Source organism: Lissotriton helveticus, chromosome 2_1, assembly GCF_964261635.1.
Source record: "Lissotriton helveticus chromosome 2_1, aLisHel1.1, whole genome shotgun sequence".
Lineage (NCBI taxonomy): Eukaryota > Metazoa > Chordata > Amphibia > Caudata > Salamandridae > Lissotriton > Lissotriton helveticus.
Window position 1 is genome coordinate 1569532021 of NC_136059.1, and position 15715 is coordinate 1569547735.

A 15715-nucleotide genomic window follows, 5' to 3' on the forward strand; every position below is an offset into this window, starting at 1 on the left:
ATACTGCTATATCGTTAAGGCTTTTAAGTGATCACAAGTACTACACATTCTTGGATGCGGGGAGCTACTTAAGGCTGCACATTTTTCTTCACAAATGTGAAATAATGGAGGCTCCTTTGAATTCAAAGAATGTATATGTTGTAAATATAGAAACATTTTAGAAAAAAGGTACACAACTTTATACGTTCCAACGAATAAAAGAGAGAGGCATTTTGTATGTGCTAAAACTGAATAACAAAGTTGATGATTATTGGGGAAATTGCGAACTATATACAAGAGATGGGGGTATTTTCCTTGTGAATGTATTACAATTAAAAAATGCATTGTAAATGAGGGAGAGGGGAGAGGATGTGGCCTACCGGCTGGGGCGGTCGGCCTCAAATCTGGGGAACTGGGTTTGAGTCTTGGCAGGGACGTTCAACATCCTGTGATTCTGGGCAAATCACTTAGGGCCATATGTATCATTCAAAATAGCAATCGCAATTTAGCTAAGTGGGATGTATGAATGGAAAACAGCCTTGCAAAATAAGGAATCGCAAATTTGCGATTCCTTACTTTGCGATTGCATTTAAGGAATCGCAAATTGTGATTCCTTAAATGCAATGTAAGAGGCCCAGAAAAAGTACAATTTGGCCATGAGGAATCGCAAATTACCACCAACTTCAAGATTTGAGATTCCTTTGAAAAATGCACTTTTTTGCACTTTTCAAAGTGCCATGTGCACACATACATGCCCTTATGGCATGTATGTGTGCCACATGTGCACACATGCACATTTCACGGATGCAACAGGGTGTCCTTTTGAGACACCGGCACCCTTGAAATTGCATTCTCAATTTGCGATTCTCTGATTGAGAATCGCAAATTGAGAATGTCTTCCCATTTATTCCTACGGGCCTCTAGGCCCATAGGAATGAATAGGGAGGTATTCCTTCATTGCGAATCGCAATTTGCAATTAAGGAACATGCAGGATTCGCAAAATTATTTGCAAATCCTACATACATAGCGTTTTGCAATTCTCAAATAGCGATTCACAAAAAATCGCTATATGAAAATCGCGAAAGAAGATTTTCATACATATGGCCCTTAATCTCCCCGTGCCTAACAAAAAAAATGAACGTGTCCGTCTGTAATGTAACTGGTGCTCATGTAAAGTGCTACGATACCTTCGGGTCTAGTTCGCGCTGGAACCAAATTAACTTGTTCTTCAGAACTGTTTAACAGACAACATCCATGTACAAAAAACAAGCATTACAAAGCAAATAGGCATTTTATCAGAGAAGTGTTAATGGATGAAATGCAATAATACCTTTTTGTATGTGTATCGTCATGAGACGAGTATACATCTGCAGCCATATAAAATAAGAACTATAATAATACAAATTATATAGGAAATATAAAAAGTATATACAGTGCATCAATGTGTGCTTGAGGTCCATAGTCTTATCAAATGTTACCATACACCCAGCAGAATTCGTTAAAATACTCACTGGAGATGGACTCCTGCTTATAACCAGGATGTCATCGATTGAGATGGAATGGTGAGGTAGGGTAGTGTTCCTAGAATTCAGTGCAGTCCAGTGGTGACTGGCACGGATTGGGGGTGAATAAAAAATACACTTACCTTTTCCCTGCGTCCCTTCTTAGTCGTCTCTCTGCATCTCTTCCAGCCGGAACCAAGCAGGAAGGACACAGGCTCCCCTAAGTCAATCACAACTCTGCAATGCAGTGTTTTGATTGGTCTGAGCGTCGTGGTTCAGCACTCAAACAGGCAGTGGGAGCCTGGGCATGTTCTGCACCACGGTGTAATACTGCCTGGGTTGAGAACATACAAAGTGCGCATGACTGTTTGGCCGCCCCAAGGCGGCAGGACTAAAAGTCAAGCACACTTACAAAGTGCTCACCACCCCTCCCCCTGCTCTGTGAGCAGAGCAGCCCTGCCCCGCGCAGCTGGTGGAAATTTTATTTTTATACCTGTACTTGTGATATTTGCATGCAGCCATGGTAAGGCATATATTCAGAACAGTACTTGTTTACCTTTTCCATATGTTAAAAGCTTTGTAAGTCAAATGAAAATAACCTTTGGAGTTATCATACATGACAGAGATAATATTCATTTTCAGACCATCAGTGAGAGGCCTGTCATTTGCCAAAATTCTATCTTCTATCATATGGGTTGTGACATCGTACTCTGAACTGGAAAGGAGTTTTGTCAGGATTTAGGACTCTTGATTGACAGAGTATGAAGGCATTCCATCCCATAATGTAGCTCTGCTCAGGTGTGAGTGAACACTAATATAAAAGGAGGAAAGGAGAGGTGGAGTTTCCCTTTGTCAGTTTTTTTTCTGCCTGGCCTGTATTTGTATGTCCAGCCTGGTAAACATATTGAGGGAAGCATTAAAGCCAAGTATTTTTACCTTTCTGAAACACTGTTCCAGGATTCTGCTTGGAAGCAGAACTGTGCCTTGGGAGAACAGGATGTCAGAATGTAGGGGCTTAGTCTCTCTACTAAGTCAGTACCCGTAGGTCCAAATCCGACTAGTTCACAGTGTCTCGCCTGAATTCCTAACCTTTACAGAGTATCAGGTAATTTTGGCAAACCTAGAGCATGACAATCTAGTCCCCAAGGGAACCGTGGAAACAGATCACCTTTCGATTCTCACTCATGTTTATCCATTGTAAACAAAAGAAAGGCACGAAGGAAGTTTACAATACATTTATTAGAACTATCATCGTCTTTTTTTAAGCAAGTGTGCTGTGATAAGTAGATAATTACAACTAAGCAATGTAATTAACATTACTAGCAGGTTGTAAACAATGAGCAACCCAACCATGGTATCTAATATATCTATCTAGACCTACCTTCACTATGTGAGCACAGGGGTATATTAGTGATCTCTGGGATTAGTACCGGACCACATACCTGGTGTGTGTAGTTAGGTGGTTCACATCATAGATGTAAACTCAGTTTACGCAAGGCTGCTGCCTCCGTGCCAAGCCCGTTCTCTCTGCTGAAATTCTCCTCTCTGCCCCCCCAGGGGGGAAGACACGTTTATATGATAAGAACTACTGTTAAAATTCCACAGCTGTGCTACCATGTTATGTCTAAAAATGTTCAGAGATGTTGCTGATCGTGCACAAGAAAACAGTACACCGCGTTGTTCTACCTTGGACCAGATGTTCAGACTTAATCCAAAGAAGAGTCACTGAATAACAAATAATATGTACAGCATATTTCTAAAAGAATATCATGTCACATAAAAAAAACAAATGAATTATGTGTGGCTGTGCAAAGGTGGGGCAGCCAAAAAAAAGCTAATATGCCCAACTAAAGGAGAACGAAAGTGGGCCAAAAGCGAAATCACCACAAAATAAACCTAAAATGGCAAACACATTACTAAATCATTTAGAAAGTATGTGACAGCTGTCTAAACATATGTAGTATAAGCAAACAGATAAATAATTACTGCCTTTGAACATAATCTCAATAATTTTACACAAATTCTTTTCTTTTTCACCTGCCAGCTCTTGGCTGTTCCAGAATAGCAAAACATAAACAAATGGCTGTTTTGTTTTCTAATGAAAGGTGGGAACCATAGAAAGTGAGAGAAGAGAAGAGACAGCTGGAGTCCCAATCTCATAAACATGTCTCTCATACTTCAGGTCATTCACAATAGTGTTTTCAAAAGCGACTGCCAAATGCACATGGCTTCCTAAAGGTGGGAACTTAAGCAACAGTCAAAGAAATCAGGTAACATCAGCAGAGGAATTCTGAGGCAAAAGTTAAACTGGAATTCAGGGAGGAAGCAGGGCAAACAGGACAGCAAACAATACCAAATCGTAATCCAGAGGCAAGTCAGACTTCAGGCAACCACTGAGCAAAAAAAAAAACCTCCAATCTCAGAGTTAAGGCAAACAGCCAGCAAACAATTAACAAAGCCATATCATAATCCAGAAATAAATCAACGTTCAGGCAAAAAAGTCAAGGAACTGAGAAGGGAAACAAAACGTCAAAGGTGAGGTCAACAATCGCTATGATTGATCTGAACTGATAGCGAAGGAGCCACAACATCACAGAAAGTTGCCAAGCACCTTTCTAAGGGAGGTAGACTGCTTATTAAGCCCTGCTGCCACTTATGGCCTAGAAGTCCAGCCCCTTGACCTTCACCAAAGGTGATCCAGAAATCCAGGTACCATAAACCGTTTTTTGATAGACATATATACTTTTTAATACAGATTGTATGATGACCAGAAACACTACCACTACTAGAAACAAATCCCCGCCTCCACAAAACACCCTTATTCCTGGCAAGTTTAAAGTACAGGTAGGAGAGGTTTTTCAATCAGAAAACTAATTAAAATGCACTTAACATTCATCAGCTGCTATTAACACTGGAGAGGTATCAGAGAGACAAGTCAATGATGACTCTATGCCAGAATATGCCACAGTAACATCAACACTGTGAGCTTCTATTCTAGGTCATGTGATGAGTGTTCAAAGGACTGGCATTTTCTTTCCCACTTCAGTAAACAACAAAATGATTTCTACAGAAGCAAAAACAGCAAAGATAAGAGTTTGATCATCTTTAATTAACTATGAAAGGAGATCATAAAATTGTCACACCCTGTATGAATAGTTTCTGTTATGAGCTATGTGTTCAGACCACAGTGTAGATTTGAGGTAGGTCATACATTAGGTATATATGGTCCTTGGTTTAATGTCCTCAGAGGTGTCACAGTACGGTTTAAATTACAGGTAAGGCCATCATTTATTTTTCAACTGCAACAGCGGTATGATCCAAGTTGCAATGTCTGTAACTGACTAGATACCCCCTGTGAAAAACAGAAACTGTAGAACCTACATATGACCTCCATAGATGAAACAACCTCTCAATCTGTGCCACCCCTGTTGCTCTTATCTAAGGGTCCAGACTCAGCTGATGTTATTTATGCGCAGCCCAGCCGCACCACACATCGTGAGCTGACCAAGAGGTATCATCATTTTTATAGTACAAAATAATTTAAACAGCAACTGCACAATATAACAGATTCTAAAAATAACCCCAAATCTGATCTATCTCTATTCAGAATAACCTTTAGGTCCAAATCTCTAAAATATCGTACCGCATTCCACAAGGCTCTCCAGGTTGGGGGCACAGCTTGGCGCCATAACATACAAATCTCCCTTCTTGCCAAAATAACTAAGTAAAATACCAGCTTACTTTGTAGCCCCGGGAGCCCCAGCTCCCCTTCGGGACTTCAGTATAATACCAAAAAGGATAAGAGAAGGGCTTACCTCAACCTCCGTGCCCAGAACCTCGGACAAGGTCTTACCCACACTTCCCCAAAATTCTTGAACCACGGGGAAAGCCACAAAAATGTGAACGTCATCAACTTTCGGGACTCTGCATTTCGTACACAGTAGAACCTAATTACCAATTTTTCAAATCCACACTGGCAGTTATTTAGAATGAGGTTGCCTTCCTCCAATGTCATACAAACTTTGTCTAGCTTTTCACAAGACAAACACTCTTTAACATGCCTTTTGTGTGGATAACCACCCTAAATATTGCAGCAATTAAACATACCAAAATGTAATCCATTGAATCAATAGAGATCAAGGAGGGAGAAAGAGGTTATGATGTATCGCAACTAGACCTAGCTCTACAGCATTTACCCGTTAGCCTCATTGATTGGATGTATCATTTAATTTATAGTGGGAGTGGGGTACAGATTCCTTTGGATAGTCATATTGGGTTGCATCCGGCTGATACAGGTATTCTTTTCTATTGATCACATATTACTGAGAAATATAGCCAAACCATGCCCCACCATTAGCTCTTGGTCTTTTGGATGCCCTGAACTTTTGCATGTTCCTAGCTGTGAAATGTTTTTTTTACTGGTGAGGAAAAGCATGGTGGGTACAGGGTGGACAGCACCCTTGTCGTCTATGTTGATCTGGACTGGAATAATAGGTGCTATAAAAAAAAAGGAATTGTTGTTTATTGTGCATACGTGGCTTACTTACCAAAAAGTACATAATAGAACAAGCATAGAACGTATGCAAATTGATAACCAGTTTCCATTTAACGGACTAGACAAAAGTGCTCTGGAATATAATTACACCGTCTCCCATCGGAGATACTGGTGCAGACAACACACAGAAGCTGAAATTGAGCAGGAATACGATTTCATGGTTGAAAGAATTCAACAAGCTGGGAAAAGCTCAGATTGGATCTATCAAAAAAAGGTTACTTGGATGTCTTCAAAAGATTTGACTTTAAAAAAAAGCAAAACTTTTTTATGCTGTTTGCCAATGACCCACATAAAGAAGCATACTTATTTAAATCTTTAACCGCACCGGAAATTCAGCCGCGGTGCGGGTTATTTATGGCGTGGTTTGGTTTTGGACGGCCCCCGGCCGTCCTCCGCACACGCCCACCGTGACGTCGGACGGCCGGCGGCCGTCCGACGCACGCAAGGGATTAACGTAATCATCTCACCTTCGAAATTAACTTCCTCCCTGGTACCTTCCCTCAGCCAGCCTGTTGGGAGTCCTAACGGATCATTTGGTACTGATCCTAGTCACGTTTTACCCTTAACCATGACCGTGAACCTCTAAGAAACGAGCTCTCTTTTACACATAAGTGCGTGACCTTTTCTTTTTTTGCCCAGTGATTCATACCAGAGTGAGGCAAAACCTAAGTGAGATTTATCAAACCACGCAAGGTCATCTTGCGAGGCAATGCATGGCGTGATAAATCTAGAGTAACGCAAGGCAGTGCAAATAAACGCCTTGCCTTACTCTGCAGCACAGAGGCATTCCATGGGTGGAGCGTGGGTGTTCCCACAGATCCACCCACGGATTTTGGCGCTTAACCTGATTTATCATTAGTGGTAGACCTGAGATTGCATCAAAATGCTATGCCTCCCCAGGTGATGCATAATGAGTTGAAATATATATGTGTGCAGCACACAGAAAGAGGAAATGCCTCTCAGGATTGTTTTTGTGCAGGAAGGTATTCCTTCCTGCACAAAAAACAATCCTACCTACAACGCAGGCACCCTTGCAACATGACGCAAGGGTGCCTGCGTTGGCGCTAGGCAGCCAAAAATGTACCAGTTACAGGAAAAGACAGGAACGCGAGGTATTACGGAAAATACAGTGCATTCCTGCCCTTTCCCTTTCATACAGTGCAGAGCAGCAAGGTGGCTTGCTGTACCGAGTTACGTGAAACCTTAATAAACATGAGCCATAATCTCTAACGAAATGTTATCAATATCTTACAGGAAACTATGACATTTGGAGGTAAATAATAAAGATGCTAGGCTTTTATATATTTTTATTTTTTTTTACTGCATTTTTTCAAGAGACATTACAATCAAGCTAGGATTTAACATATCAGTGGTCCACGAATAGCTGGACTGGGTGCAGGGTTATGTCAAATAGAGAACATTCTCTTGCAATTAACACAAAGAAAAAACAATTACAAAGGAGCAGAGAACAAAAATTAACGCTTTAACAATAAGTACAGCACAGCGATCTCTCAGTATACAATCATAATATTTTTACGGTTGTGCACTTTTGGATATTGCACATAACAGGAGTCTTTCAAACTGTGCCTATTCTCTGGCTCAGGTGAGATAACATATTACCTACATGTGTGCGTACCCATATCATTCATTATCAATAGAGCGGGTTTGTGGATAACTTTTGAGTGGTTGCCAAATATCGCGGGGACGTGAAGTAGCGGGTAGAAGTCTGGTATATGTGTCGCTTATTGTATCCCAGTAAGTGAGATCTCGAATTCATGCCTGTACTGACGCGCTCGCGTTCCACCCCAAAGTAAAGACACCTGCCATTTAGCTACCAATAAGGCCATTGCCGAGAATCTTCTAATGCTTCTCTTTAATGGCTTGACATACCCCAAGAGGGCTGTCAAAGAGTTGGGGGTTATGGGTTGTTCTACCATAATGGACAAGTGCCAGAATACATCCTCCCAGTATGTGTTCACCGACGTACAATGCCATGCAAGGTGTAAAAAGTCAGCATCTGGAGTACCACACCTCCCACACATGTTGGACACCGTGGGATTCGTTTTTGCTAGCAGTTTAGGAGTAACGTACGCTCTATGAAGATATTTAAAATGTAGCAGTTTATGTCTAGTTACCAGAGATGTAGGGTGTCTGGGAAAAACAGTAGTGCCATATGTCTTTAGTGATAGTGAAATCGAAATCCCGCTCCCAGGACATGCGCGCTTTAGTGCCCAATGGTGAGCGAAGGGAGACCGACAAGTGATAGACGCGTGATACCAAATGGGCACTATCAGGTAAGGTTATAAGAAGTGTGAGTGGGGGGAAATCCTCCGGTTCAGTCAAGAGATCGGGCAAGGTCTTTAATAAAGAGCTACGTATTCTTTGGATTAAGAAACAATCCATATGTGTTGCAGTACAGCGCAAGGCCAATTCAGCAGTCGAGCATGGCCTGGAGCCACAGAACAAGTCCCCCCTTTTTGTAAGTCTATGTGTTTGTATTGTTCACTTAATTAGTGCCTCCATGGCAGGGGGTATCCACGGATTGTCTACCAATGGTATATGTGGTAAATACAAGAATTTATATTGTAGGTACCTCCGCAATTCAGACCATGCCCAACATGTCATGGGGACTGTTTGAATTTCTGCAGGGCAGCGTGGAAGGCCTAGAGGCAGCAACGTCGATATTGAGCGGAGATGTATCTGCGAACCGTTGGATTTGAGGTATTGAAGCCAGGCGTCTGGGTGGAACCAGTAATACGTAAAGTGGACTTGGGTCACCAGATAATATAAATAGAAGTCAGGGAGCCCATATCCCTCCCCCCCGCTTAAATGGCATGGTCAGTGTGGTCCAGTTCACCCGTGGTTGTTTACCCGCCCAAACCAGGCGTATCAAAAGGGACCAGAGTGTGTTAAAAAAGACCAATGTTAAAGGAATGGGATTATTTAAAAAAAAAAAGGTATAAAAATCGTAGTAGTACCACCATTTTAATGATACCTATCCTACCCGCGATGGAAAGCAGAGGCTTCGTCCATTTATTGATTTGTGTCTCGAAGCGGTCAACTGCGGGCCGTAATTTAGACGGATGACCTCAGGGGTACTGCAGAGTAAATAGATGCCCAGATATATAGGTGGATCAGTGCACCCTCTCAAGGGGAATTCTAGGTCACTCAGTTCAGTGGCGGGGGTCAATGGGAATATCTTGAACTTGGTCCAGTTGATGACCAGGCTAGAGTGCACTCCAAAGCGAAGCAGGGGCAGGTTATCAGCCAGTTTGCTTACGAATCACATCACATTGTCAGCGTAAAATGATGTGATGAGCGGACCTGTATGTAATTGCATTTCACGGTGGAAGTGGCGCTCCTGAATGTGGCGAACCAGCGGATCCATAGCTATTATGAATAGCAGGGGTGATAGTGGGCACCCCTGTCTGGTGCCCCGAATTGGAATATAATAAGGGGACAAGATGTAAGAAGCCTATGGAGATGCCTATTTTTTGCATGACAGCGTACAAAAAAACCATTCTAAGGAATCAAAGGCTTTCTCAGCATCCGGCATAACTGCTGCCACCGGAAAGTGGGTTCCATTTTCATATATCACTGAGAAGACTTTATGGAGGTTAAGTGTTGTGGACCTTCCTGGAATTAATCCAGCTTGGAGGAGGCATAAGGTGGTGTTGACCAGCAGTGCCAGTCAGGTAGCAAGTACCTTAGTGAGGATTTTATAGTCATGCCTAAGTAATGACAATGGCCTATAAGACTGACATTTGTCGGGGGACTTATCTGGTTTGAGAAGTAGTGTGACAACAGATTCGCGCATTGTTGGTGAGAGCGATCCGCACTGTAGGGCCTCGTCGTAGACCGCTAAAGGATGGGGAGCGAATTCGTGTTGATAGGCTATTAAAAAATCACCAGAGAGCCCATCAGATCCTGAGGCGCGACTGCTGGTCAAATCCCTGATGGCCTGTTTCATTTCGTCTGTATCTATAGGGGAGGCTAGGAACTCCCGCTGTCCCTCTTTTGGCCAGACCATAGCTATCTCTTGTGAATAGTCAGTCTGACCCTGACCTGGGGTGGGCATCACATTTGGTATAATAATCAAGAAAAGCTGTGATAATGTCCGATCCCTTCGTTAGCGAGTCACCCGCGTCAGTGTCTAGTTGGGTCACGAATGTCGATTGATAATCTGGTCTAAGGAGGTGTGCAAGTGTCCTGCCGGGTCTTTCCCCCTCCCCTTATATTCGGGCCCTGGCATATTTTCCCATGTATTTGACCTCACGGGCAGCCGCGTCTTTGAATTCGATCATTAACTTGAAGCGGTCGTGGAGAGATATCAAGGACGGGGAACTCTGTAAGGCAGTGTCAAAATCTTTTAGTTTACTCTCTATTTTTTTTTATTGAGCTTAACACACTAGCCTGTTTTGAGATGCAAACCCCACGAATAAAGGCCTTAAAGGCATCCCAAAGTACAAGCTGTGACTCAACAGTGCCCTCATTTAATTTAAAGAATTTGTTGATAGTTTCCCCAACCTCACAGTGGAATACTGAGTCCAATAGAGCATTAGCTGGGAATCTCCATAAGGGTCGCTGCTTATGGCCCGAGGGGAAATCCATATCCAGTAGGTCTAGGGAATGATCGGAGACGGTATGTGGTAAGTATTCGACTTTCTGTACGTCTAAGAGAAGTTGTGGCTTTAGATACCAATGGTCAATTCTAGACCAAGTGACTTATGGGGCAGAATAAAAGTAATAGCTTCAGGGTCCAGGGTAGTTAATGGACCAGGGTCCAACAACAGTTCTGTCCGCAAAAGGGAGAGGAGGTCGCTTGTGGCGTGTGGCTTTGTGACGCGTCCAGGTCCGGTGATGTCAGTTGTAGGGGCCAATGTGAGATTGAAATCTCCGTCCATTATTATAGTGTCAGTGTGAAATTAGTCTATGTGCAAAGCTATTGTGGAGAAAGAAATCGGGTGCATCGACATTTGGAGCGTATATATTAACTAGCAGCACCGGCACACCCCCAAGCGATCCATGAACTAAGAGGAACCTGCCCTCTGGGTCTGTTACCGCTGATAAAGTCTGGAAGGGAAGAGAGTGATTAATTGAAATGAATGAAAATAAATTCATAACGCGCAGAACTTAGCCCAATGGGCATCAAGGCGCCTAATTAAAATGCACACCTCACGGGAATAAGAACTGTAGCAGGAAAAGAAGCGATTTTGTCCCCATGACACCGCAAACCCGTGGGTTGGCAGCGGTGCGTAGTGTGCCTCCTGTAGGAAAGCAAGCTGGATGGAGTGTAGTGCCAAATAAGCCATCACCTGCCTGACTCTTTTGGGGTAAGAAAGACCTCGTACATTCCAGGATAAGCATCTGAAGCGCAGACTATTAATGTGTAAATTCCTAGTACTCATCGATCACTGTTACTCTGTGAAATGCTCGGATCGTACCGTGTGCGCTGTACTGAGTAATATGCTCCTGATAACTTCAACAATTAATAAAAACCAAGCTAAAACAAACATCCCAGTTCAGCCCCCCCACCACCCTCATCAGATACACAAATAAGTGGCACTCTGTGAATCCCCAATTAGATGCAAAAAACAGAAGGGGAAGAAAGAGTGAAGGGGGAAGGAAAGGGGGAAGAAAAAAGGGCAGGAACTAATCCTGGGGGGATAGCAGCGCTCCGCGGGGGCCATCACTTTGCCGGATAGTCACTGTTGAAGGTATGTCCATCCAGCCTGGTAACTGGCTTCAAGTACAAGCCCATGTTACTGGATACAAAGGTGATGTGGAGGACCTCAATTTCAACACTCATATATCTACTAAAATGTCTCAGCGCAGTTACGCCATATCATGCACCATCGATTAGTCAATGCTGCTAACTTTCCGGAGATGCGGCACTTCAGCGAATACCAATGAACAATTAAGAGTCAAGATTTGGATGTCCTTCTTTGTCCTCTCGCTACATCGTCTGCTGATGATTTTTCCCGAATTTGGCAACTGCATCTGGCGTGTCGAAAAAGTGCGATTTATTCCCTAGTTGTACTCTGAGTCTTGCCGGATATAGCACAGCATATCGAATCATTTTCTTTCTGAAGCATGCGTTTCACGTCAGTGTACTTGCGGCAGGCTTCTTGTAATAAAGGCGTAGTCAGGATGAAATGTTTGAGCCCTGATATGAGAGCGAACCTCGCCCTCTAGACACCCTTAGAGCAGTGTTGCGATCATTGTAATTGAGGAGTTTAGCAATAATGATCCTCGGGGTCGCCCCGAGTGGGGGGGGGGGGTTGTTGCCAGCAACCGATGTGCTTGCTCAACAGCAAACGTAGCAGAGGATTTCCTCCCAAACAGATCTACCAGAAGAGACTCAATGAATCTGGGCATGGGGCCCGTGTTGGCAGATTCTGCAATTCCGGCTACGCGTAGGTTATATCTGTGCAAACCAGCTTCTAAATCTTCAGATTTTGTTGCAAGTTGTTTGAATAGGCCCTCAGCCCTATCTAATGTTTTCTGCATAGAGGGATGAGCGTCTTCTAGCTCAGAGAACCGGTGTTCTGCTCTGTCAATCCGGGTGTCCTGTGCCTCCAAACGGCCATTAATGTTGTCAAGGCGGTTAGTGAAAGTGTCCAAGCGGGCGTCAATAGATTGGACACCCGCTCTACGTTCTTCCATAATGGCTGCTGCGCCATCCAGCTGGCTCTGTTCTAGATTGGTGGCACCATCGGTATCCTTCCGCCTAGGTGTCTTCCCACAATCAAAAATCAATTGCTGTTGTTTGGGGTCTATGGGGCCCATTGTGCTGTGCTGGAGGTGGGAAAGGAGCCTAGGGAGAATATTCACCTATCTTGGGGTTACCAGTATGTGTTGTTCACAGTCGGCAGGAAAAGAGTGCAGTCTATTGGCCCAGGGCACCCCAGGGTGGCAAGTTTGGTCAGAGGTTGTTTAAAGGTCGTGTTCACGGTATACACCCGTTACGACGCAACTTTTACTCCGCACTACCATTACAACGCGGGCATTACAACGCATGGCATTACAACGCATTGCGCTGGGGGGCGCTCTAGGATAAGAGGTAAGTTTAATTTACTATCCAACACCTTCCCTAGGGTCCACGGGGACTGGAGTTAGAATAGTAAATTATACTTACCACTATCCAGCACCCCAAAGCGCTATGCGTTGTAACGGTATTCGTTGTAAATACCGCGTTGTAATGGTACGCGGAGTAAAAGTATGCGTTGTAACGTCATACATCCCGTGTTCACATATGGCTAATGTCATCAGTGTGGCGCGGGTCATGCCAACATCACTGTGCAGTCAGACCGACAACGGATGGATCCGCCGGGAGCATGTGAAGGCGGTATAAATGTGCATGTGCAATTAGGGCCACTCCAGTGTTCAAGGATAATTGCACATAGATTTGTGAAAGCTACCCATGCACCTGGGAAATGTAGCTGTTGGTAAATCACTGCAGTGTAGGGGGAAAACAAAAGTTGATGTGGCGAGATACAGCCAGCCCAGCATAGCGTGCTGTCTAACCGCAGCCAAACTCCGATGGCCTTCACTGCTCCAATAACCTCCTTGCTGCTCTACGTCTGTGCTTCCCACGGGGCGGCAGCAACCATGGGCGTCCGCAGGGGGGGGCAAGGGGGAGAACCAGTGCGTCCGATGTGGGCCCAGTCAGGGCCGACCCTAGTCCATCATGCTTTTGAAATGGTGCCATTGTTCCAGGTGGCAGCCCCCTCTATTGGGTAGAAAGGGTGCAAGGGGGTGGCTGAGAAGGGTGCAAGGCAGAGGGGAGAAGGGTGCAAGGTAGAGAGGAGAAGGCTGCAAGGCAGAGAGGAGAAGGGTGCAAGGTAGAGAAGGGTGTAAGGCGTAGGGGAGAAGGGTGAAAGGCAGAAGGGAGAAGGGTGCAAGGTAGAGAAGGGTGCAAGGCAGAGAGGAGAAGGGTGCAAGGCGGAGGGGAGAAGGGTGCAAGGCAGAGGGGAGAAGGGTGCAAGGTAGAGAAGGGTGCAAGGCGGAGGGGGGAGAAGGGTGCAAGGCGGAGGGGAGAAGGGTGCAAGGTAGAGAGAAGGCTGCAAGGCAGAGAGGAGAAGGATGCAAGGTAGTGAAGGGTGTAAGGCGGAGGGGAGAAGGGTGCAAGGCAGAGGGGAGAAGGGTGCAAGGCAGAGGGGAGAAGGGTGCAAGGCAGAGGGGAGAAGGGTGCAAGGTAGAGAGGAGAAGGGTGCAAGGCAGAGAGGAGAAGGGTGTAAGGCAGAGAGGAGAAGGGTGCAAGGCGTAGGGGAGAAGGGTGCAAGGCAGAGGGGAGAAGGGTGCAAGGTAGAGAAGGGTGCAAGGCGGAGGGGGAGAAGGGTGCAAGGCGGAGAGGGGAGAAGGGTGCAAGGTGGAGGGGAGAAGGATTGCAAGGCAGAGGGGAGAAGGGTGCAAGGCAGAGGGGAGAAGGGTGCAAGGTAGAGAGGAGAAGGGTGCAAGGTAGAGAAGGGTGCAAGGCGGAGGGGAGACGGGTGCAAGGTGGAGGGGAGAAGGGTGCAAGCAGATGGGAGAAGGGTGCAAGGTAGAGAGGAGAAGGGTTCAAGGTAGAGAAGGGTGCAAGGCGGAGGGGAGAAGGGTGCAAGGCGGAGGGGAGAAGGGTACAAGGCAGAGGGGAGAAGGGTGCAAGGTAGAGAAGGGTGCAAGGCGGAGGGGAGACAGTTGCAAGGCGGAGGGGAGAAGGGTGCAAGGCAGAGGGGAGAAGGGAGCAAGGTGGAGGGAGAAGGGTGCAAGGTGGAGGGGAGAAGGGTGCAAGGCAGAGAAGAGTGCAAGGCAGAGGGGAGAAGGGTGCAAGACAGAGGGGAGAAGGGTGCAAGGTAGAGAGGAGAAGAGTGCAAGGTAGAGAAGGGTGCAAGGCAGAGGGGAGAAGGCTGCAAGGCTGAGGGGAGAAGGGTTCAAGGCAGAGGGGAGAAGGGTGCAAGGTAGAGGGGAGAAGGGTGCAAGGCAGAGGGGAGAAGGGTGCAAGGGGGAGGACGAGAAGGGTGCAAGGCAGAGGGGAGAAGGGTGCAAGGGGGAGGGTGAAAAGGGTGCAAGGCAGAGGGGGAGAAGGGTGCAAGGCAGAGGGGCGAAGGGTGCAAGGCAGTGGGGAGGAGGGTGCAAGGCATAGGGGAGGAGGGTGCAAGGCAGAGGGGAGAAGGGTGCAAGGCAGAGAGGAGAAGGGTGCAAGGCGGAGGGGAGAAGGGTGCAGGGCGGAGGGGAGAAGGGTGCAAGGCAGAGTGGAGAAGGGTGCAAGGCAGAGGGGAGAAGGGTGCAAGGCAGAGTGGAGAAGGGTGCAAGGCAGAGGGGAGAAGGGTGCAAGGCAGAGGGGAGTGCAAGGCAGAGGGGAGAAGGGTGCAAGGCAGAGAGGAGAAGGGTGCAAGGCAGAGAGGAGAAGGGTGCAAGGCAGAGAGGAGAAGGGTGCAAGGCAGAGGGGAGGAGGGTGCAAGGTAGAGGGGAGAAGGGTGCAAGGCAGAGGGGAGAAGGGTGCAAGGCAGAGGGGAGAAGGGTGCAAGGTGGAGGGGAGAAGGGTGCAAGGAAGAGGGGAGAAGGGTGCAAGGTGAAGAAGGGTGCAAGGCGGAGGGGGAGAAGGGTGCAAGGCGGAGGGGAGAAGGGTGCAAGGCAGAGGGGAGAAGGGTGCAAGGTAGAGAGTAGAAGGGTGCAAGGTAGAGAAGGGTGCAAGGC

At 46.0% G+C, this 15715-nt stretch overlaps 1 protein-coding gene across 1 annotated transcript in view; it reads right to left on the minus strand.

The window, feature by feature from the left end:
* The window catches only part of TRIM14 (tripartite motif containing 14), a 267981-nt gene that overhangs the window by 64013 nt on the left and 188253 nt on the right, over nucleotides 1-15715 (minus strand). The gene's annotated exons all lie outside the window — the stretch shown is intronic.